The sequence below is a fragment of the Salvelinus namaycush genome, chromosome 20 (assembly GCF_016432855.1).
Source record: "Salvelinus namaycush isolate Seneca chromosome 20, SaNama_1.0, whole genome shotgun sequence".
In the NCBI taxonomy this organism is placed as follows: Eukaryota; Metazoa; Chordata; class Actinopteri; order Salmoniformes; family Salmonidae; genus Salvelinus; species Salvelinus namaycush.
In genome coordinates this window covers 19,750,165-19,775,649 of record NC_052326.1, presented here as the reverse complement: position 1 = coordinate 19,775,649, position 25,485 = coordinate 19,750,165, and positions in this window count along the sequence as shown.

Sequence of the window (25,485 nt, the reverse complement as noted above, 5' to 3'; positions counted from 1 at the left end):
GTTGAAAATTATTTATATAATGTGCGAATGGTGAGAATTTATAGAAAGACATAACTCTGTCATGTTTTTATCATATGAAGGACTCTCATGCTGCATATTGTGATGGTCAAGGAGGACTATAATGTTTCACAACAGTACTGTTATATATGAAGTATAATACGTAATGGCTAAAGGAACCTTGCTCAATAGGTTCTTGTGCAATGATATTTTTCTTATCAATACCTTCTGGTTACATCAAATAGTCTTGAGCATCTATAGATCTTGGAGAAAGCCATTCTGAAGAGAACAAACACATCCAGTGTGCATTATGGGGACAGTGCTCCCACTGGGCAAACACTGGTAGAGTCAACGTTCTTTCCATGCCATTTCAACAACAGAAAATTAAATGTGATGATGTTAAATCAACATGGAAAACTGATTGGATTTTCAAAAAGTCATAATCATAAGGGAATTTCGTATTTTTTTCACCCAACTTTAAACCTAAATCCAATGACACGGTGACATGTTTTGTTTATTTCATGTTACATTCACATTAGTTGACAACCAAATGTAAATCAAAACTAGATGTTGAACTGACGTCTGTGTCGTGGGCTGTATGTGTAGAAAGGAGAGAGTGGTGATGCAGTGCCTACATTTTAAGTGATTTGTTTCATGAAAATGTGTCTCCATCAGCGAGAAGACAGAGTGAGCAGAGCGAGTCCCCACATTTCCATTTCTCAAGAACGTCCCTAAATTGACGTCTTGAAGAAAGACCTAATAAGATCTCGGTATCTTTGTGCCTTGTTTGTGCCGTCTGTTCTGAGAATAGAGGATGTATCTGTAATTCAGGACATTCTTGATATCTGAAATAAATGTAAAAGGTGAGGCAGATGCAACAAACACATTCAAAGTCATTCCGAAGTGCTAATTGAATTATGTAGATAGTGGGAGCTGATTGCTGGCATTTTGAGATGCTTTGCTGATGCTCCTCGGGGAGTCAAACAGGAAGAAATAAACTGCATTAATTGAGAAGAGATGAAAAATGCTCAAACATTGCTTTGACTTTCTGGCAGATATTTGTTTACCCAATTTGAATATGAAAAATATCCATCATAGAATATGACCTGGAGCCACAACCAGTTACGATGATTCTGTCTTGAATTTTGCCATACTTGGAGTAGAATGGAAGTCTTCTATAACCAGCAATAGTGTAGCAACTGTATTGTACCAAATCCTGAATCTAAATGGGACATTTGTATTATCTTTCTCCTGGAAACAAATATGAAATAGTTTTCATCAAACATTGATAGTGGTATCTAAGAGTCTGATCAAACACAGAAGGTGAGACCCTCACACATTTCCCAGTTCCAAAAACAACTCCTAGTTCTCACCTACCCTTTTGGGTTTTATACAATTGAAGGGACTGGGGAATTGTCATTAATATGGTTCAAATTGGAGCATCTGCCATATTTCTCATACCTAGTTGGTTACTTCAGAGGTCAAACTTTACTGCTGTGGTCAAACTATCTGTATGAACAATATTTTTGCATAGCCTACACCACAACAGCACCCATCAACAGTAGTCTGTAGTACACATCCGAGCACATAATGTACCAGCCCCACTCCCCTATCCTCAGCATAAACTTCAACAACAGATGCTTTCCAGCTGCTGCTACATTCTATTCCTTGGTGTAACGGTGCAATGTTAGTGGCAGAACTGAGACACTTATCAGTGCATTTCAATACACTACCAGGGGAGGTTGATTAATGTGGAAAGGATATGGTCTTATCTACAACGCTCAAAAAATGTACATTGATCGAGCATTTCAAAATATTATAGTACACTATGGATATGGTTATATAAATTTGATTGAGTATATTGCCTATACTCATAAGAAAACTGCATAGTATGCATGCATCGATTCATGCATGTGTGTGCCCGCATGCGTGCATACAAGAGCGAGAAACAGCGAGAAAGAGAACTCTTGAATACTAGTTTTAGGTTTTCAAAAAATAATTGATTTTGACAGTTATTTTAATAGCATACATATCTTCTACTGGCTTTGTCTCTGTATTTTTCCTGTTGCAGTCATCATCTGCATACAGTATTAACTCTGCTACCTGAACACCAAACAAAACATGCTGGAGATAAGCAAACTGGTTTATTGCTGCTCACATAAAGATAGCAACTTTTCACAGACATAGGAAGTGAAATTAGCATTTAAATAGCAGGCCATAATTATTCTATCGGCTAACTTGATTTAACGCCACCACAGTTGTCACCCAGTACAACAAAACAAAAACAGGAACCTCTTCCAAAGTGATGACACATCTCAATTGTCCTCTTTGGTCCATAAGGCTGTCAGCTTTGCAAGAGAGTAAAAGAGTGTAAAACAATAGTTAAGCAGATGATACTGTAATCAGACTGGACAAGAATGGAAAGGCTCGAAGATTGACAGGTCCTGAAGACTAGAATGGATTCACAATCACAATGACTGTCAAAGTCATCAAGATGTAGCCTAAATGCACACTGTCAACAGAGGCACTTCAGACTTCTGTTTGCAAATTGGGGGGGGGGGGGGGGGGGGGGGGGGGGCATACCGTTTCAAGAAAGCAACATCAACTGGGTTTGTGCTTTTTGACAGCTGCTATGTGCCACTTCAGAAAACAGATGTTGAGATGTCAACAGCCAGAAAAGGCTCCACTTGCTCCAGCAGAGTAGCAGTGAAAACACTGGTGGTTTGGCACTGTGGTTCTAGTGGCAGTAGGTAAGAGAGGGTGGGGTTCCCCAGTCCCCTCATTCATAGTACATTTATAAATGTACATCATGAACCAGACATACAGTCCTCTCTTCTGTTGCTCAGTAGAGGCTTGACTGCCTCCTGCGTAGCTTAAATCAGAAAAGGGCAGGCAGACACAACCTTGCTAAACATACAGAGGGGTCTGAAATGATTGACACCCTTGATAAAGTTGAGCAATAATGACTGTATAAAATAAATAATTCAAATACTGAGCTATATTGTATGCAAAAACATTGAGGAATTATATACTTTTGTACTAATACAATTGCTTAGAGAAAGATTTTGTTTAACAAGTAATACATGTTTGCTTCTCAAAAAGATAGTGGTCAGTGTGGATGCTACCTTCATTACGGATAATCATGAATGATTGGTAAATAATGACGAGTGAGAAAGTTACAGAGGGTCAAAGATCATACCCCCAAGACATGCTAACCTCTCACCTTTACTAATAACAGGGGAGTTTGCATGTCTTGATGGTATGATCTTTGACCCTCTGTAACTTTGTCACTCATCATTATTCAAGATTAATTCACAATTATCCGTAATCATGGTAGCATCCACATTAAGGTAGAAGTGTTTAGAAACATGTTATATTCTTATTTATAATAAAATTGACTCCAAAATGACACAATACTGACTGTAATCAGACTGCTCTTTAGATCAATGTCAATCTATAACCAGTCAAACTGACCTGGCAGCCAACTCATACAGTTTGAGTTATAATGGCTCAGTTGGTGAAAGCAGGGCAGGGAACATTTTCCCTCCATACCTACTGGCCCAGATGCAGTGCAATAACCAAGTCAATACATTGGGGAAGTGAATGGTCACTTCCGCTTTCCAAACCTCAACCCTAACAACATTGGCTGCCCCCCTCATCACCCAACTTGTTCATATGTTTATGTTTTTTCACTTTTCTTATCAATGAACACACTTAATCATGACTTTGGCACTAAAGTAGAACTCTTCATGCATTTTTTGTAATGAGCACTCCGCACCATTTGATGTATGTCCTTTTAATTTGGCTGCAAAGTGCAGGACAAGCCTCAACATCCTTTAATAGTCCATCATTTACATTCACTGGAACTGGAGTCAAGGGCATCTGTCGCAGTGCTCAAACCCAAGGTCAGTGAGGCAGTCATCACCCTGTAACGAGGATTCAAGAACCAGGTGCTGGATTGTAAGTGGGTATTTGATCTGGCTAGCTCCATTACACAGTACTGTTACTGCAATGGTCACATTGCCCTGGAAAGCATTTGAATATAGTCACTGTAAATGAAAGTGGCCATATGGGAACACAGGGCAGTACATGGGAACACAGGGGAGGACAGATGAGGACATGGAAACACAGGGGAGGACAGGGAAGGACATGGAAACACAGGGGAGGACAGGGGAGGACATGGGAACACAGGGGGGGACAGGGGAGGACATGGAAACACAGGGGAGGACATGGGACCACAGGGGAACACAGGGAAAGACAGGGGAGGACATGGGAACACAGGGGAGGACTTGGGAACACAGGGGAGGACAGCTTGTCAACTTCCCAAAAGAGACTAGCAGTGAGAGAGCTTTGTTTGCAATGTGTGTGAGACCTCTGGACCCAGTGAGCAGAGAGGACGGAAGGCATAATATTACGTTATTACCAACACATCACTATCAGACAGAAATGATATATTAGCAGATGACTGGCTGAATGGACAGGCTCGAAGATTGACAGGTCCTGAAGACTAGAATGGGTTCAAAATCACAATGACTGTCAAAGTCATCAAGATGTAGCCTAAATACACACTGTCAACAGAGGCACTTCAGACTTCTGTTTGCAAATTGGGGGTGGTGGGATTGGGGGGGGGGGGGCATACAGTTTCAAGAAAGCAACATCATCTGGGTTTATGCTTTTTGACAGGTGCTATGTGCCACTTCAAAAAACAAATGTTGGGATGTCAACAGCCAGAACAGGCTCCACTTGCTCCAGCAGAGGAGCAGTGAAAACACTGGTGGTTTGGCACTGTGGTTCTAGTGGCAGTAGGTAAGAGAGGGTGGGGTTCCCCAGTCCCCTCATTCATAGTACATTTATAAATGTGCATCATGCACCAGACATACAGTCATCTCTTCTGTTGCTCAATAGAGGCTTGACTGCCTCCTGTGTAGCTTAAATCAGAAAAGGGCGGGCAGATACACAATTGCTAAACGTAAATGTACTCCATCCAGTATTCTGGAGAGCCCGGAGTTACAGTACTGTAGAGGAGGAAAGCTGAAGATGCCTGTTGATTGAAATGTCATGTGAAAAGCATCTGATTGTTAAACACAATCGTTTGTGACACACAAACAAAGAGGGTCTGAAACTTCCTTTATATACCTCCAACAGCTGTGCCACGACCTGGACACGACTCTCTCTGTGTGTGTGTGTGTGTGTGTGTGTGTGTGTGTGTGTGTGTGTGTGTGTGTGTGTGTGTGTGTGTGTGTGTGTGTGTGTGTGTGTGTGTGTGTGTGTGTGTGTGTGTGTGTGTGTGTGTGTATGTGTGTGTGTGTCTCACCAAAGGCTAATCTAGCTGAGAGCGCTGGTGTGTCTTCATCTCCATAAGTAGGGAGAAGTAGAGCTCGAGTCAAAGGCCTATCATTCATTTTTTATCCAAGGTTTTCAAAACCAAACAGTCCATATCAGCAATGATGCTCAAACTGGAGCAGAATTTTCGTTGTTTTGTCCAACAATAGGCAAAAACATGTCAGTCTAGCATTTCAATGTTACCATGACTGATATGATAAAATATATATATATACATAACTGATTTGGTAGATGTCCTGTCATGTTGTTTGCAAATACTGTGCACTTCTGCAATACTACTTTTTTTGGTCCAGTTCCATTTCTATATTTGGATGAGCAGATGTATAAATTCAACCCTTTTCTTGGTCTCCTCTCAAGTATGAAATAGATTTCTTTAATATGAATTGCATATAATGAATAGTAATGTTTCATTTGGATCTCATGTGAGATTCAAAAGCTTGTCCTTCAAGTTCATAGGAGGACTCAGAACATCCTTTATAAATGCAACACCCAGTAAACACATCCTCCAAAAGAACCTCAGAAACAAACTTGAGGGAAGTTCAAAACGAATCACATCCTATTAAAGAGGCACATCTCTCCAAAATGTTGCTTTGTCTATTTCACTGAATCGAATTCCCTTGTGTCCATTGTGGCATTACATCAATGAAGAATCCTATGCAAAACATTCAATATCCATCTTTTTAATATATACAATTACATATTTGTTCCTTTTCTGTAACTTTACACAATGACTTACTATTCTAACTGCAATGCATTAGCTAGTTGTGATATTGCAATTTATTTTATAATTATTGTTTCCCTATAAAATGATACGTACAACTCAAAAGTACTAGAACAACTGATATTGACAGTTACCCACTCTAATGCTTACACACTCATGTACCCCTCTTACCCAGTTAGTTGTGGCAAATGAACATGTTCTCTGTCAACTTTCCTGGTAAAATAACCTATAAATAAATAAACAAATATATAAAACTATCTAAAAGAGACAAACATATTGCTGTCTTTGACCCCCACTGCACCAAGCCAACTCGTTATGAGGTTTATTGTTATTTAAGTGCCTCAGCAGTGACACATTGGCTTCTCTCTGTGTGGCCCAGCCCTTCAAACTGAGTCTCATTGCACTCAGCTATACACTGCAGCATTCACCCACTCCCATTCTTCTGCTCACACAGAAACTCATTTACTTAATGGATGACTGCCATTACTTACAACAACCACAATATGATGAACATAACAAAGTGGGCCGGGGGTTCATTAAACTGATATTTTAATGGAATCATTGCGTGGCGTGAGATAACGAGTCAGAAAGACTGGCTTACTGAGAGATAATGGAACTTCACCATGCCCGCTTTTCAAAAAATACATTACTGAATAGCAAAAAATAAGAACATAACAAGCTATCGAGAATCAAGCTCAACTTTGAATGGAGCAACTTGGTTATGAAATCACACTAAGAAGAAGGAGCCCGCTAAGGAAGGAGTGAGTTCAAATGAAGCATTCCACTGCTCTAAAGCTGCTCTTAGATCATTTCCTGTGACAGCTTCTACACCAGGGTAGCTGATGTCCCTCTCCCACAGGAACCACTTTGGATGTGCCTTGGAGTCCCGGGGGAAATAAATGATTCCAGCAGTGAGAGAGTGGGGCCCATGGGACTACTGTGTTCTGTACCTTTTCTACCCTTCAGCCATTGCCTCCACATTGACTAGCTTAACTCTAAGTGAACTGTGACACATCGTAAAAGGTGTGCCACAAGTTTAAGGATGATAATTGTAGCAAAAGAGAGAAGATAGTTTATAGTTTGTCCTTTGCTTTCACCTTGGTTCAGAGACGAAAACTAACAGAAAACCCGTTTTCCCAAGAGAAATCAATGAATTGTGTGAAAGTTGTCGGCAATTACTGATCAAAGCAGGTGCTGAATTGCAGTCCTTAAGCTTTGAAGAAGTTTAGCATCACAAGCGTAGGAGCATCGCCCGCTTATCAATTAATTTTGGCCTTAATGAGACACTAAGATTATCACCTCCCCTCTTCGCTCCCTGGAGACAGACAGAGTTTCTGCGCTCAGCTTTATGTTGGATCGACAGACAGGTGGATGGGGTAAAAACCCACACCTTCAGTACAGTGGACCTCAATGGCTGCATAGCTAACCACACTACTGTATTTATCGTCATCATTTCCTCTGCAGCTCCACACCTCCCAAGCCCTTTGCAATGGGAACGGTGACATCAGATACAGATTAGGAATTGCATGATGAGGCCTGGGAGGTCATGCTAGAGGAGAGAGAGATGGAGTAACACATCCTGGATGACCCTATCCCTTTCCCCTGGAATAAACTCCCCTAAATTAGCATGACAGAGAATCTTAACCTGGTCTCAGAAACACAGTGGCTAATTATCAATGTCACAAACAGAAGCTCAGATAGCAGAGGGCCATTATTTTGCGAACAGCCAACGCTGCAGAAACAGTGGCATCATTGGTTGAATATGACACCTATTCTAGAACAATTTGTGCAGGAGTCGCATATGATTGATGTCAGCAGGGGGAAAAGACAGCTTGCGTCTTATCATAACTGACAATGGCTAACTGAACAAGCTGACATGATTACATACATGTATTAAGATGCATTAGCAGTTAAACCAAATGGTGGCATATCTTGTAGATGTCATCTGCAACGTGAGGTGAGTCAGGTCTGATGGACAGAGCGGAAAGTTTGGGAAGTTGCTGACATCTGGAAAGCACATACAGTATTTGAGAGGTGAAAATGAATCTGAAAAGCTATAGCATATGTGTGTAGAATTTAAAAAATGGTTCTGATCGGGTATATTTCATAACTACAGGATTTGCTGATAATTCTCAGATAATGTTTTATATTGTTTGCAGAATTCTAATGTGTCTCCTCAGAACGTCTAACCCATCCTAACTAGCTCTCCCACCCACCAAATGTGTCGCCCCCAGCCTACCATTCTGTGCTCTATTTGAAAAAACCTAACTCAATGGTAAATCTCAGTGCTGGCGGTATAGGGCTATAGGTCTGGGGGTGTGTGAGAGAAATGTTTGTTATTTTCATTGCAGGAATTGTGAGCGCAATAGTTAGTGGCCTGTGGCACGATAGGGCTGGGTTTTTATGAATACATTATTATACGTATGATGAGGGCTTGACCACTCACTGGCCAATCAACTTGTTTCATGGCTTACTACTGCATGTGTTTGTCTCAAGTTCTGTAGGTTATTGACGGTCTTTGCATTGTCATTGACTCCAATTCGGCTGGGGGCACAGAATATTCTCTTCCTAGTCCATTGTTGATTGATACATTTTATTAAATAGCATAGGCTACAGTATCGAGTAATAGCAACAGTAACAAAAATGTTGTGTTTGCTCAATATGTTTTGAATGTTCAGTCAACATTGCTGTATTTGGCTTCAACGAGTATAGGCCTATACACATTGCGCTTCTCCTCAAAAAAAATGTATACTAGGCTCCCGTAAATTGTATTGTATGTGTGATGTACGTTTTTAATAAGCAAGATATAGCCTAGGCCTACAGTTTATATGGCGTTATAGAAATGAAGAATTTGAATAGCCTATATGTTTGGACGAGAGCGTCTTTGGTAACCAGACAAGAGGCACTCTTTGGAGACGGGGATGGATACAAACCTAATGGAGTAGCATATGCACTGCAGGTAGGCCTATGTGAAAGTGAATAATGCAAAAGCATGACGGCAAAAGCCTCACTAGTAGACCATGTAGAAAGCCGTAATGGATAGGCTACTTGGCTGATGCATGGCCAGGATAAGAAAGACACCAGAAGCATTGCTGTTGAACCAGCTTTCGTTATAGTAGGGTAAAGCTACATTTACATTTTACATTTTAGTCATTTAGCAGACGCTCTTATCCAGAGCGACTTACAGTAGAGTGCATACATTTTATTACATTTTTACATACTGAGACAAGGATATCCCTACCGGCCAAACCCTCCCTAACCCGGACGACGCTATACCAATTGTGCGTCGCCCCACGGACCTCCCGGTTGCGGCCGGCTGCGACAGAGCCTGGGCGCGAACCCAGAGACTCTGGTGGCGCAGCTAGCACTGCGATGCAGTGCCCTAGACCACTGCGCCACCCGGGAAGCTAGTTTATAAGGGCTAGTTTTCAATAATTAAACAAAATGGAAAAAACAAGCTATTGTTACAAGTTTCAAGTGTTATTTATTACACTCATATAGCAGTCAATACAAACTGAAATCCGTGAGCATACAATATATTCATGGATAAGAGCGACTCATTAATCAATGAGCAGAAATATGTGATTGGTGACCTCAAATACCATTCAGTTCTAGACTTTGGTATAGTCAGCTTGTTTTGGCTGCGGGTGTTCCTGCCTGTCACTCTGATTCAGTCAGGGGGTACTAGCCACTCAGGGCAAAGTTGTCTGCCTGTCATGAAGCCAGGGTAGGGACAGGGTGTGAAGTGCCTCAGTATACTGTAACTGGAGTATCCTCCTAGGATGTTGTGACATGATGCTCTCATAGGAGTGTCACCGGATCAACTCATCTCTGGTTCCATGATGGGTATATAGCCTACATGCAGGTTTTTTTTACGCACACCCAAAATAATAACATCAGCTGGCTAAAATAATGTGCAATAGTGGACATAGATAAAAAGGGGATGCTCCCAAACTTGATCTTTTAATAATGCTTTGGTGATTAAGATTTATTTCAATGCAGTCTCACGAGCAAACCCTTTACGACAGTCTTGACTACTTGGTGAATGCATTGGGCAGGACAACATATTCCAAACAGAAGCCATGGATTACAGGCAACATTGGCACTGAACTAAAGGCTAGAGCTGCTGCTTTCAAGAAGCAGGACACTAATCTGGACACTTATAAGAAATCCCGCTATGCCCTCTCTACGAACCATCAAGCAGGCAAAGTATCCATACAAGACTAAGATCAAATCCAACTAAACAGGCTCTGATGCTCGTCGGATGTGGCAGGGCTTGCAAACTATCACAGATTACAAAGGGAAACCCAACCGTGAGCTTTCCAGTGACACGAGCCTACCAGACGAGCTAAATATCTTCCATGTTCGCTTCGAGGCTAGCGACACTGAACCATGCATGAGAGCACCAGCAGTTCCGGATGACTGTGTGATCACACTCTCCGTAGACCATTAAACAGGTTAACATTCACAAGACGAATTACCAGGAAGCGTACTCAGAGCATACGCCGACCAGCTGGCAAGTGGCTTAACTGACATTTTCAACCTCTCCCTGACCCTGTCTGTAATACTTACATGTTTCAAGTAGACCATCATAGTCCTTATTTCCAAGAATGCCAAGGTAACCTGTCTAAATGACTCACCGTGTAGCACTCACATCTGTAGCCATGAAATGCTTTGAAAGCCTGGTCATGGCTCACGTCAACACCATCACCCCATACACACTGGACACAATTCTCATACTGCCCTAACAGATACACAGATGACACAATCTCTATTGCACTTCACACAGCCCTTTCCCACCAGGACCAAAGGAACACCTACATGAGAATGCTGTTCATTGACTACAGCTCAGCGTTCAACACCATAGTGCCCTCCAAGTTCATCACTAAGCTAAGGACCCTGGGATTAAACACCTCCCTCTGCAACTAGATCCTGGACTTCCTGACTGGCCATCCCATGTTGGCGAGTGTAGGCAACAACACATACACCATGCTGACCCTCAACACGGGGGTCCGTCAGGGGTGCTTGCTTAGTCCTCTTCTGTACTCCCTGCTCATCCACGACTCTGTGGCCGTGCACGACTCCAAAACCATCATTAAGTTTGCAGACAACACGGCAGTGTTAGGCCTGATCCCCGACAACGAGGAGACAGCCTATAGGGAAGAGGTCAGAGACCTGTCAGTCTGGTGCCAAGACAACAACCTGTCCCTCAACATCAACAAGACAAAGGAGATGATCGTGGACTGCAGGAAACAGAGGGCTGAGCACAACCCCATACAACCCCATCCACAGACGGGGCTGTAGTGGAGCAGGTTGAGAGCTTCAAGTTTGTCTGTGTCCACATCACGAAGGAATTATTATGGTCCACACACACCAACACAGTCATGAAAGGGCACGACAAAGCCTATTCCCCCTCAAGAGGCTGAAAAAAATGTGTCATGGACCCTCAGATCCTCAAAAGGTTATACAGCTGAACCATTGAGAACATCTTGACTGGTTGCATCACTGCTTGGTATGGCAACTGCTTGGCATCCGACTGCAAGGTGCTACAGAGGGTAGTGTGTACGGACCAGTACTTCACTGGGGCCAAGCTCCCTGCCATCCAGGACCTCTATACCAGGCGGAGTCAGAGGAAGGACCTAAAAATGGTCAATGACTACAGTCACCCAGGTCATAGACCCTTCTCTCTGCTACTGCACAGCAAGCGGTAGCAACGAAACATGTCTGGAACCAACAGGACCCTGAACAGCTTCTAACCCAAGCCATAACACTGCTAAAAAGTTAAATACACTGAACAAAAACATCAATGCAACATGTAAAGCATTGGTCCCAGAGTGAACAGAGTGCTCCATGATGGTCGTGGGGTTATGGTATGTGTAGGCACAAGACATGGACAACGAATACAGTTGCATTTTATTGATGGCTATTTAAATGCACAGACATACCGTGACGAGATCCTGAGGCACATTGTTGTGCAATTAATCCATTGCCAACACCTCATGTTTCAGCATGAGAATGCACGGCATTTCTCTGTATACATCAATGATGTCGCTCTTGCTGCTGGTGAGTCTCTGATCCACCTCTACTCAGACAACACCATTCTGTATACTTCTGGCCCTTCTTTGGACACTGTGTTAACAACCCTCCAGACGAGCTTCAATGCCATACAACTCTCCTTCCGTGGCCTCCAATTGCTCTTAAATACAAGTAAAACTAAATGCATGCTCTTCAACCGATCCCTGCCTACACCTGCCCGCCTGTCCAACATCACTACTCTAGACGGTTCTGACTTAGAATATGTGGACAACTACAAATACCTAGGTGTCTGGTTAGAATGTAAACTCTTCTTCCAGACTCACATCAAACATCTCCAATCCAAAGTTAAATCGAGAATTGGCTTCCTATTTCGCAACAAAGCATCCTTCACTCATGCTGCCAAACATACCCTCGTAAAACTGACCATCCTACCGATCCTCGACTTCGGTGATGTCATTTACAAAATAGCCTCCAATACCCTACTCAATAAATTGGATGCAGTCTATCACAGTGCCATCCGTTTTGTCACCAAAGCCCCATATACTACCCACCACTGCGACCTGTACGCTCTCGTTGGCTGGCCCTCGCTTCATACTCGTCGCCAAACCCACTGGCTCCAGGTCATCTACAAGACCCTGCTAGGTAAAGTCCCCCCTTATCTCAGCTCACTGGTCACCATAGCAACACCCACCTGTAGCACGCGTTCCAGCAGGTATATCTCTCTGGTCACCCCCAAAACCAATTCTTCCTTTGGCCGCCTCTCCTTCCAGTTCTCTGCTGCCAATGACTGGAATAAACTACAAAAATCTCTGAAACTGGAAACACTTACCTCCCTCACTAGCTTTAAGCACCAGCTGTCAGAGCAGCTCACAGATTACTGCACCTGTAGATAGCCCATCTATAATTTAGCCCAAACATCTACCTCTCCCCCTACTGTATTTATTTATTTATTTTGCTCCTTTGCACCCCATTATTTCTATCTCTACTTTGCACATTCTTCCACTGCAAATCTACCATTTCAGTGTTTTACTTGCTATATTGTATTTACTTCGCCACCATGGCCTTTTTTTGCCTTTTACCTCCCTTATCTCACCTCATTTGCTCACATTGTATATAGACTTATTTTTCTACTGTATTATTGACTGTATGTTTGTTTTACTCCATGTGTAACTCTGTGTTGTTGTATGTGTCGAACTGCTTTGCTTTATCTTGGCCAGGTCACAATTGTAAATGAGAACTTGTTCTCAACTTGCCTACCTGGTTAAATAAAGGTGAAATAAATAAATAAAATAAAAAACGGCAAAGTGCCGCAAGGATCTGTACACAATTCCTGCAAGCTGAAAATGTTCCAGTTCTTCCATGGCCTGCATACTCACCAGACATGTCACTCATTGAGCATGTTTGGGATGCTCTGGATCAACGTGTAAGACAGAGAACTGTAACTCAGTAAAATCTTTAAAATTGTTGCATGTTGCGTTTATATTTTTGTTCTATGTAGTAATTAACCAATAGCTACTCGGACTATGTGCATTAACACTTTTTGCACTAACTCTTTTGACTCATCACATATGCTGCTGCTACTGTTTATTATCTATCCTGTTGCCTAGTTACTTTATCCATACCTACAGAATATGTACATATCTACTTCAGTTACCTTATATCCCTGGACATTGACTCGGTACTGGTACCCCGTGTACGTAGCCATATTATTGTTACTCATTGTGTGTTACTCCTTGTTATTATCATTCTAGTTTCCTCTCTGCATTGTTGGGAAAGGCACATAAGTAAGCATTTCACTGTTAGTCTACACCTGTTGTTTACGAAGCATGTCACAAATAAGATTTGATGTGATAAACATACATCCCTTTGAGACAAGGTGTTAGCCATACATCCCTTATTTCTGCTGACTACCATCAGCTAAAAGCACATACATGCTTCAACTCAGGTCATCTATGTGTAGCATCCGTATATATTCTGTAATAGCAAAGTTTTTAAGTATCACACAATAAAAAAATACTATTCAGTGGTTAGCTAACCGACATTGTTTACTTCCTGCAATAGTCCAGCTAGTTATGTGGCTGCAGTCTGCCGTAAAGCCTCATGGATTCAATTGCAGTAATTGATAAATGTGTGTATCTCTGCATGTCACGAATCCCGCTTCCTGAGTCTGTTTTTGCCTGTGTTCTGTCCTGGAGTGTTTTTTCCGGTGTCCTGGAACGCACCCTGTCTGGTTGCCGGGCGCCGTAGCTAGTTGGAAGATCTCTGAGTACCCACACCTGTATCCCATCAGCTATCTGCACACCTGGTCCTGATCATCATCCCTCCACTTCATAAGCACTGACCTGACATCCATTCACTGCCGGATCGTTAGCCATGAACAGTAGGTTGTGCCAGCGTATCAGCCTCCAGTTTGATAGAGTTTGTTTTGTTGTTTTGTACGTCTTGCTTGCTTTGAACTTACCTCAGTTTGTTCTGTCTACAGTCATTCACCCGGAACACTCACCCCATTCCTGCCTGGTCGTCGGTGGCTTCTGTTACTCCCTTGGATCTGCCTATTCACTCCCATCAACTCACCTCCACTGCCCGCTCCGCCACCTGGATCTTTCTACCGCTACGTTTAAACTTGTAAATAAATACTCACCTTCGTCCTACTCTCCTTGTCCTAGTCTGCTTCTGGGTTCAATTGTAGAAGAAGCGTGACACTGCAGGGTTCTCTGGGGCTTGAGGGATAGTTACCCATGTGTTTCTTTCCCTGGCGGTGAAGGTTAACATTCACACCACTGAAAGCTCATTAAATATCTCCTGTCAACGCCCATCTGCTGAACATTCAGCCAACGCATCAGAGAGAGGAGAACAAGCTGTCCACTAACTCACTCAGGCATTCCCTAAAAATGATCTTCCATCTCTCTTTACTCCTCTAGCTAAGCATGGTTTCAGCCTCTCGGCAGCTCATTCTGGGAATAGGAGTAGTCACTGTTTGCCTTTTTTTCAGCCATAAAGACAGCAATAATGCACAGAAAGATCAGCATTATGATTATGCCTTGTTTATGGTTGCGCTCAGGGCAATCCCAATTCCAGCCCTCCAGGAACACAATTCAGAGCAGGCTTTTTCCCAATAGACACTTTAAAATTCTATTTTCTTTATTGGGTATGCCTTTGCATTATTGTTTTGCATTACACCCACTCACTTTTTCTCCCTGCAATCCCCCTTCCTCCACCATTCCTCCCCCAGCCACTCCCACTCCCCCTCTCCCACCATCTCTATGATGGGCTATCAGCAACTTCGTTACCTGAGCACCATGGGAAAAAACAATCCCTCTGCCACGTAGCTCCTACTGAATGCTAACTGTAGTCTCTCCCTCCTTTTTCTTTTATCTCCTCCTTTCTCTCACACTATAATTTTTCCTCTCCCTCCATTCTTCCCTCTCTCATCCTTTTCTTTGCTCTCATTTACCTCCCTCTCGCTTCCTCCTCGCTTTTTATTTCTTACCGTCTTTCACCCTCTCTCCCTCCACTTTCTGTCTCTGTCTCAGTGGTGGTGAATCACTAGGCAGACAGAAAGGAGATAAACTGCAGTTTTATTTCTCTCAGCAGCCTTGACAGGGTGTAAATAGACGAGGTTTGTGCAGGGGCCAAGGTGCTGGATGAGAGCTGATCTCTGATCTGACCCTGGGGCCAACGCCTGGGGGACCAGAGCTGTGTCAACCTCGGCCTGACGCCCCGCCAAACTTTTTAATGAGACAGTTAGGCGTGTGGCGGTGGACTTTCGAGGGCGTAGGTTGGCTGAGCGCTCTGATGAGAGGGATTATTGATAAAGCTGTCTGTCCGACCAGCTGTGTGCTTAACAATCCCTGCCGTAAGAAAGTTAGAGACAGAGGAGCGGAGCAGAGATGTGACTAATGCACATTACTCTTTCTGTTGGTTTCCCCTGTGTCATGTAAACACAACTCACGCTCCTAATGAAGCTTGCTGTCAGCTTGCTTTTGCTGTGTGTGTGGATCTTTCTACCGCTACGTTTACACTTGTAAATAAATACTCACCTTCGTCCTACTCTCCTTGTCCTAGTCTGCTTCTGGGTTCAATTGTAGAAGAAGCGTGACACTGCAGGGTTCTCTGGGGCTTGAGGGATAGTTACCCATTTTTTGTGTGCGTTTGTGTGTGTGTGTGTGCACACTTGTTTGTCTATGTTTGTTTGTGTGTGAGTTTATTTTCTGTTGCCTGATAAGGTCATTTCAAAAGCAAACAAAAAACACAGGAGCAATGGACTGAGACCACCAATATCATGATACTAATGAACATGCATAATAATGCAACAATAGTTTAAATTCATGAGTTATTATCCATATCCATGCCACATATGAACAATTTACCAAAATCAACTAATGTATTTTGTAATGTATTTTGAAAATACAAATAAAATTGTCAATTTCTATGCATGTTGTGAGCTATGAATGCCAGGATGATGTGGAGGATTGACTACGTAAGACAGGTGTGTGGCAGAGCAGATTTCACTGTGACTTTCTTCATCTCTGTCTTTGTCAGAGTCTTCACATCTCTCTCTAAATCACAACTCTGCTTCTTACTCAGGAGAGAGAGCTGGCGTTTTACTGATCCAGGCTCCTCTCTCCTCTCCTTTCCTCTCCTCAGCCATCTGTACCAGCTATCTGCATTACAGATCTCTTACCTCCACAGATTATTACAATAAATCTAGAGTTCACTCTGGGCCGCTACCTCTGTCTCCCTTATTACACAGCCCCAGTTTTATTAGATTCACACTGCAAGTAACACAGCCCACAGACCAATGGGAACTTCTTTCATTAGGAAGCCCACCCCGACCCCTGTGTTTAACAAAGCCTGTTTCACTAATAGGTGCATTGGGAAAGGGCTCTAAAATATCTGGATATGCTATCATAGTGGAGCAGAAAACCAATGCATGGATTGTCTGGGTGGTTATTGTCTTCTTCCAATAACAACCTATGTAATTGACTCTCGGGGTTAAACCCTGTGCACACAATCAAGACACTTCAGACAACCCTGATCCTGGGAGAAAAAGAAGAACATCTTCTTGCACTACAGCAGTGTGCTACTGAACCCCAGGACGAATAGCTGCTGCTTCGGCAAAAGCTAATGGGGATCCGAATAAACCAAACACTAGCATACTGTACTGTACACCTGAAACTAATGTGACATCTCCCTGTGCTATTGTCACATGAATCATTTTAATAATCATGTTTAAGATACGACTTTTTGGAATATATCAGCATTATTAGCAGGATCAAGGCCCTGTGCGGATGTGAGAGAGTTATTCATAATGTAGGGCCACACTACTCACTCTCTTACTAGCTGGCCCATGGGGAGCTGTCAGGTTACACACTTAAAGATGTTATCCAGCTACATACCAAGATTTTGACGTTTCTATACTATATCTATACTTCTCCTGCCTGAGCTCGGGGACTACAGGTTTCTCTACACACATACAGGCTTTGAGATGAGCTGAACAGGATTATAAATTAAGCAGGCAGCATAACAGGTACAGATTGAAACAAGTGGAGATGGTTTTAATCACTGGTATTACTAATGAGGGGTTGATATACTTGGTTGACAGAGACAAGTATCAATATCAACATTCACAAAATGTAGTTTGAATGATGGCTAGAGAATACCTAAAACTGCTTAGGCATGATCACATCACTTACATAACATACCATGTGATTAAGAGGGGTCAAAATATTCATGACTACACAATGGTTTAAACATGAAAGCTCCAGAATTGCAACATATGTATGATATTATGTATTAATGTACATTATATGTAGGCAAGTCAGTTAGGAAATAAATTCTTATTTTCTGTGACGGCCTAGTGGGTTAACTGCCTAGTGAGTTAACTTGTGATGGCCTAGTGGGTTAACTGCCTTGTTCAGGGTTAGAACAACAGATTTTTACCTTGTCAGCTCGGGGATTCGATCTAGGAACCTTGCGGTTACTAGTCCAATGCTCTAACCACTAGGCTACCTGCCGCCCCATCTAAGGCTCTGATCTCAGTGCAAGAGGCGTCACTACAGTCCCTGGTTCAAATCCAGGCTGTATCACATCTGGCAGTGATTGGGAGTACCATAGGTTGGCGCACAATTGGCCCAGCGTCGTCCGTTTTTGGCCGTGGTAGACCGACATTGTAAATAAGAAATTGTTCTTATCTGACTTATCTGCCTAAAAATATATATTTTCTAGAAACAATAAAATAGAGAAATAAAATACATATATATATAACTGAATTTGTCCCAATACTTTTTGTCTCCTAAAATGGGGGGACTATGTACAAAAAGTGCTGTAATTTCTGTGCTGTGCTGTAAAACGGTTTACCCAATACGGATGAAAATACCCGCAAATTAAAGCTGACAGAATGCAATTTAACCTCATAGTCATTGTATAATTTCTAATCTAAAGTGCTGGAGTACAGATCCAAAACAAAAAGTTGTCACTGTCCCAATACTTTTGGAGCTCAAGAAGGGGTGTGGTATATGCCTCGATATAGCCCTTAGCCATGGTATATTGGTCATATACCACAAATCCCTGAGGTGTCTTATTGCATAAACTGACCTTTGCGATTATAAACTGGTTACCAACTTAATTAGAGCAGTAAAAATACATGTTTTGTCATACCCGTGGTATAGGTCTGATATAACATGGCTTTCAGCCAATCAGCATTCAGGGCTCGAACCACCCAGTTTATAATAAGTGTTATACACCTATCGGTGCACAACCCTCCTTGGGCTTACAAGAAACTACGAACAAAATAAAATAAAATAAATTATTAACAAACAATAATCATGAACAATACAGCTACCATCTAGCCATCTAGCCACACTACACACACAGTACATTTGTCCTTCTCCTCCAGGCATTATGAACAAACTGAGCAATCTCGAACACTCCCTGTTAAAAACAAAATGTAAGCTTCTGCTCATCCCATAACCAGAATACTTCAAGGTTAGCACCAAATTGTTTACAAAAAAAAACATGAAAGGACAATAAAAAGGGCAATACAACACTAAATGGATTTTATTTTAGATTTCCCGAAGATCACACAGAACGCAAATGTTCTTCCCTTCAGGCACTCTGTTAAATCTACCCGTCTCTATGGCCAGAGGGAGGGTGCCGGATCTGTTGTGCACAAACTAATCTTTGTTTTTTTGTTAAGTCCAGGAGGACATATGGTTCAGGGGTGTAGTTCTCTTTGATGAGAGTGTACATTCTAAGTTTAGGTTTGAACAAAACATCAACTGCCCATTTTTCCTTGTGGATCAGAAAAGGCTTGTCCTTGGTTTGGACCACATGGTGATTTGTCAGTTTCACAAAAATGTATAACAATTTTCTAGCCCACAGATAGTTATGAGTAAAGTCCCAAGGTCGAACACTTTTATTTGTTCATTCTGTGTTCTAGCATATTTATCAGTCTTTTCCATAGACGTGCCATGTCAGTTTTTTGTCAAACCACACATGGTTCCCAACCGATATCTCCACACATGGCCAGGTTTCGAGTCAGTTTAGACACACCAAGAAAAAAGTGGATTGCTCTGTTTTGAACATTGGTACTATTAGTACGCACTTTTGATCCCCATTCTCCAGCAGCGTAGTCCATCACTAGACACACACATGATTTATACAGCTGAGAGTAAGCACAGTAACCAAGATCCTTACATATTTATCTAATGCCATCTTCAAATGTCATGTGTTCATCCATAGTGAAACCAAGGTATTTATAGAGCCCAGTGTAGAATAATGGGGTTGTACCGAAACAAAAGTAGTGTGCACTTCTCTGCACTCCCTGTGAACAATCTGGTTCTTCTCTTGATTTATCGCTAGCCCCCATTTAGTACACCATCAATTCATAATAGTCAACATATTCTGGAGGTCCTCTTCTGTCTTCGGTCAATACGCAACCTATATGTATGTATAGTATCTAACAAAGATTATTTGTTTACATAATGAATTGAAATTAGAATATAAGTATGCATCTACAGTACTGTTCTTCACAAGTTCTGGGTTAAAATGATTATTAAACTGATGTTCCTGTTAGAAGATCACTCCAAGAGCCAAGGTAGATGTGTTCACACATTTCTTTATTCCAAAAGTAATTAACAGTTCCAGTATATAGTGCATAATGTATGACTAACGTAATCCATTTTAAATAAGGGATAAAATACATTAGAGCTGGAGCAGCCTGCCCTCTATAGGTGAATCAACCCTCCTTATTTTCTCCTTCTCTTCGTGCACGCGCCATTCTCCCCGCTGCTCTCTCTCTCCTTCTGTCCCTCTCGCTTTTACTCCCTGCCCTTCTCTCTATCTTCTTTACTCTTTCTCACTCCCTCCCATCTCTCTCACTGTCATGCATTTTACAGTCCTTTCCCTACTTCCAAGCTCCTTCCTGGAAGCAGTCGAACATGCACTACTAAACAAGGAGCTATTTCGCAGCCAAAGCAGCCATCAATCTTGATGTTGTCCTACAGTCCCAAATTATTTGTATTGTCTCAGTCAATTAATGTCCCATTCATCTCCCTGGACCGCTGTGCGCTGGCCGGCCAGCCCCACGCTCTCTCTGTGCTCATTACCTTGGATCAATACTGGGTACACAGCGCGGCTCAGCGCAGACTCTACCACACACTCGTACTGTGTACCATACCACACACCACACCACTGAGGAGAGAGAGAGTGTGGAGCCCAGCCGGACTCCTTTAAATAAACTAATGTGGCGGACAGATTTACTTGGTTCCAGAGTTGTGGGAGACAGAGCAGGAAAAAGGGGCTTTATTGTGTATGACTGAGCATCATCCCCAGGCCCGCACAGCTGAAGCCCTAAGAACAGAGAGCGTTGGAGGGGAATGGAGAGAGAATAAAATCTGGGGAAGAAAAATTGTTCTGCTGAAAATGTAATTGATCCACGGTCGGCCTGGGAGCTGCAATATGATTGGTTTGGATAGTCTGTGAGTGGACTGGGAGAGGGAGTGGCTGTTTATCATCACTGAAATAAGACATCATCATCTCGCATCAGTACAAGCATTATGTCTCACTGTAATATTGGGTAAATAATGTGTTCTCCTGCTAATGAACTGTGGAATGCAATGCTCCATCACCAATCATTTCTCTGTTTTCTCACTCTCCCCTCCTCTCTCACACACATACAAAAGAGAGAGGATATTTTTTTGCACAGTTTGTATTATTTTTCACACCAAGGACGGTGGGACAAATAATCAGATTCCTTGCAATCTGGATCTTCCCAGCATATCTGCAATCTGTGCAATACATTTGCATTAATTGCTTTGTCTGTGAAGTTCAAAGAGAAATAATTCATACAGGAGCCCTGAGAACTAAAGTAACACCTAAAGCTGGGGACATAGAACAGTACAATGCTGTATTAATGTGTTCTAGTTCAACATGAGTTTGAGGATGTGGATGTGCATTTACATTTAAGACCATGTGAAAGAGATGGAAGTAAATGATCAAGGCCAATGTTGCCTCAAGAATCTGACGAGATGGGAACTGTGGGCTGAACCATCACTTGACACAAGCTGAACATACAAATAGTGTTCAATAAAAAAAAGCTCTTGACAGTTAAATCCTCAGGCTCCTTTATATCCAGACATGGAAAACACTCTAGTTGAGCTTGAAGCAGTACAACTACAGTTCAATTCTCACAGGTGTTCTGAGCAATTCAGTGCTTCTTTAGCCTTAAAAATACTACTCAGGATTATTTTGTGCACTCACACACATCCGTGCATGTGTAGTCGTTAGTCGTGTGTATCAACACGCAGACAAAGGGAATGGGGTTTTGTATACTGCAGACTAGGCATGCCCATCGATTCAGATCCATTTCATATTCAGAAATACCCTTCAGCTAATAGTTACCGCAGTGCTCTTTCCGCTAGATCATAGACAAAGGAACGAAGAGAGGGAGAGAAAAGCTGGATAGTGATGTGGAGAGAAAAATGAAAAACCAAACAAAGACGTATGAGAGAGAGGGGGGAATTTAAAGATTATTGTGGAATGTCCTAGCATCATGTCATCTGTCTGTAGTTTTGTGTTAATTTCAAAATCTCTTCTGTCTAAGTATAGGAATGAGTAACCAGTCTTTTTTAATTCAACCTCCTTCCTATTTATTTTATAGAGCTGGACAGAGATGCTGGATTCAGAGACTAGATCCTGCAGCTGTGACACTCAGAGGGGTATTGCTGGACAGGTGTGGTCCACGCCTGGCACTCTTTACCCTCCTCTTCTCATAATGAGGGAATGTAGCACCACTTCATTATGGAGCTGTTGTCATTGTCTGTTCTCTCAATCACCCTGTCTCCTGTTAGCACAACTTGCCAACGTAATGTGCCAACCGTATATCATTTGGAGAGACAGTCTGTCAGTCTTTCCCCCGTTTTGATTTCCATTTCATCAGATGATCCATTAAAAGTAATTAGCCAGTGCAAATTGTGCTTGTGTAGCACAGGGAACCGATCTGTGGCTGGATGGTCTCTCTTTTATGAGCAGACACAGCTGCAGGACTTGTAGAGCCTGCCTCTCTTCCTGCCTCAATCCCTGCCTCCCTGCCTCTGTGGCTGTTTCCCTGCCTACCAGACTGGGTGGTCCAGCTCTATCCTCTCTCATCCAGCTCCACTCCTCCCCCATGCCTCATCACCAGGCCCAGCATCCGCCACAGCTCCAGCTAACCCTCAGCCCCAGCCCCAGATGCAGCTCCAGCCACTACTGTGTTTCAACTGCAGCCCCAAGCTCAGTTCCAGTCGCTGCTGAGCCTCCAGCTTCAGCCCCAAACACAGCTCCAGCCCCAGCCTAATCCAGAGACAGGGGAAGGGGGGCACCAAGCAGGCAGTCCATCATCCTGCCCTCGGCCCCTTTTGCCACACGCTAAGGCTCAGGCTGAGGCTCTGTCTGCATTTTCGTCGGCAGCGGGGGCCAGATAAGAGCCGGGGCAGTAGCACAGGCACCTCCTGCATGTGCTCATCAATCACCAGCGCATCCGCTCAGATAACGAGAGATCAATCGTACAGCCACTACCGCCACGCCATCCGCCGTAATCAGACAGGGATTAGAAGCAGTGAGGACACAGTAGCGGACATCCAGATGATGCCCCCCCCTCTCTCCTCCCCCATTGCTGCTTGGCAAGGCCCCTGTCGGGGAGGAGAGAGAGTGCCTGGCCTGTCAAAAATGCCAGACACCCAGACAGAAGCTACCACACCAGACAACACCATACCACACTGTCACACTACCCTACCAGACAATGTGGTTCATATCAGGAGCTACTGAGGAAGCAGGGGCCCTGAGGCGGAGCGTGTGTGTGTGTATGTAAAATCCCATTTCTTCCTGACAGGGTGTTTCTGTAGATTTACTGGCATCTATGTCTGGTGTTTGTAGCCTGGAGCAATGTCCACCACACACAGACAGAGAGAGGGGAGAAAGTCCACAGGGACAAACAACAGCTGGGATAATGTACAATCCCCCGCCCATCCACCACTGTGGACCACTGAGGAGATAGGGATCTCAAAATAGCCTGTGTTTCTGCCCCTAGAATCGATGTTTGCGCGCCCGTGGACATCTAATTAGCATAATAAAAACATTCCCATCAAAATCCGTCTGTGTTGGTAGATAATTAATTTTTTGCATGGGCTCAATCTACCACATCCGCCAATGGCAGCCGTCTGCGGTAGAAGGTGGCCGAGCTGCAGTGGTGTTTGTCAGACCTTGAGACATTCAGAAAATGTATCTTCTCATAATAACGTCTGTAGCGTCCAAACTAATATGACCACTCTTTGGAAAGATGATACTCTCTCAAACACAATGGTGTTTTCCGTTTTGCTGTACGACGCCCACAAGCCTCAAACGACGTGTCTGAAGGTCACCTGGTAGTGAATGGAAGTACTGTATGAACTGAGTGTACACTGCAATGCTGCTGGGGTATTCACAGTTTCCTGTGTGTATCACCCAAAGGACAGCAAGCCAACATGACACAACTGTGGGAAGCAAGGCCAAATTCCATGTTAAATGTTTCATCCCCGAAAAAAAGGTTCGAAAAAATGTCGATACCTACAAGGGTCCTACAATTCAAAATCAAATAAATAAATGATCCTTGGTATGACCATCTTAAAACAATTCCATATGTTAGCTTAGTGGAATCCCCCCTACAGTCACTATGATTGGCCAAGACGTCTGCAATTGGCTTGTGCTCTATTTGACATCATCCTCCCATGATTCCTTGAATGTTGTTTTTGTCTTTTTCATCAAAATGAAACATCTGAAAACATAACAGTGACTATAGAGCTTAGGCACCACTCACAATGAATTATAATTTCAGCAGGAAACAATCCATAATAAGTAAATTATTTGCTGTGTTTGTGAGGAATTTATTAAATGAGCAGCCTTCTTTAAATCAAATCAAAGTTTATTTGTCACGTGCACCGAATACAACAGGTGAAATGCTTAATTACAGGCTCTAACCAATAGTGCAAAAAAGGTATTAGGTGAGCAATAGGTAAGTAAAGAAATAAAAACAACAGTAAAAAGACAGTGAAAAACAGTAGCGAGTCTATATACAGTAGCGAGGCTATAAAAGTAGTGAGGCTACATACAGACACCGGTTAGTCAGGCTGATTGAGGTAGTATGCACATGTAGATATGGTTAAAGTGACTATGCATTGATGAACAGAGAGTAGCAGTAGCGTAAAGAGGGGTTAGTGGGTGGCGGGACACAATGCAGATAGCCCGGTTAGCCAATGTGCGGGAGCACTGGTTGGTCGGGCCAATTGAGGTAGTATGTACATATGTACATGAATGTATAGTTAAGGTGACTGTGCATATATGATAAACAGAGTAGTAGCAGCGTAAAAGAGGGATGGGGGGGACACACAATGCAAATAGTCCGGGTAGCCATTTGATTACCTGTTCAGGAGTCTTATGTTTTGGTGGTAAAAACTGTTGAGAAGCCTTTTTGTCCTAGACTTGGCACTCCGGTACCGCTTGCCATGAGGTAGTAGAGAGAAGAGTCTATGACTGGGGTGGCTGGGGTCTTTGACAATTTTTAGGGCCTTCCTCTGACACTGCCTGGTGTAGAGGTCCTGGATGGCAGGCAGCTTAGCCCCAGTGATGTACTGGGCCGTAGGCACTACCCTCTGTAGTGCTTTGCGGTCAGAGGCCCAGCAATTGCCGTACCAGGCAGTGATGCAACCAGTCAGGATGCTCTCGATGTTGCAGCTGTAGAACCTTTTGAGGATCTCAGGACCCATGCCAAATCTTTTTAGTTTCCTGAGGGGGAATAGGCTTTGTCGTGCCCTCTTCACGAGTGTCTTGGTGTGTTTGAACCATTCTAGTTTGTTCGTGATGTGGACACCAAG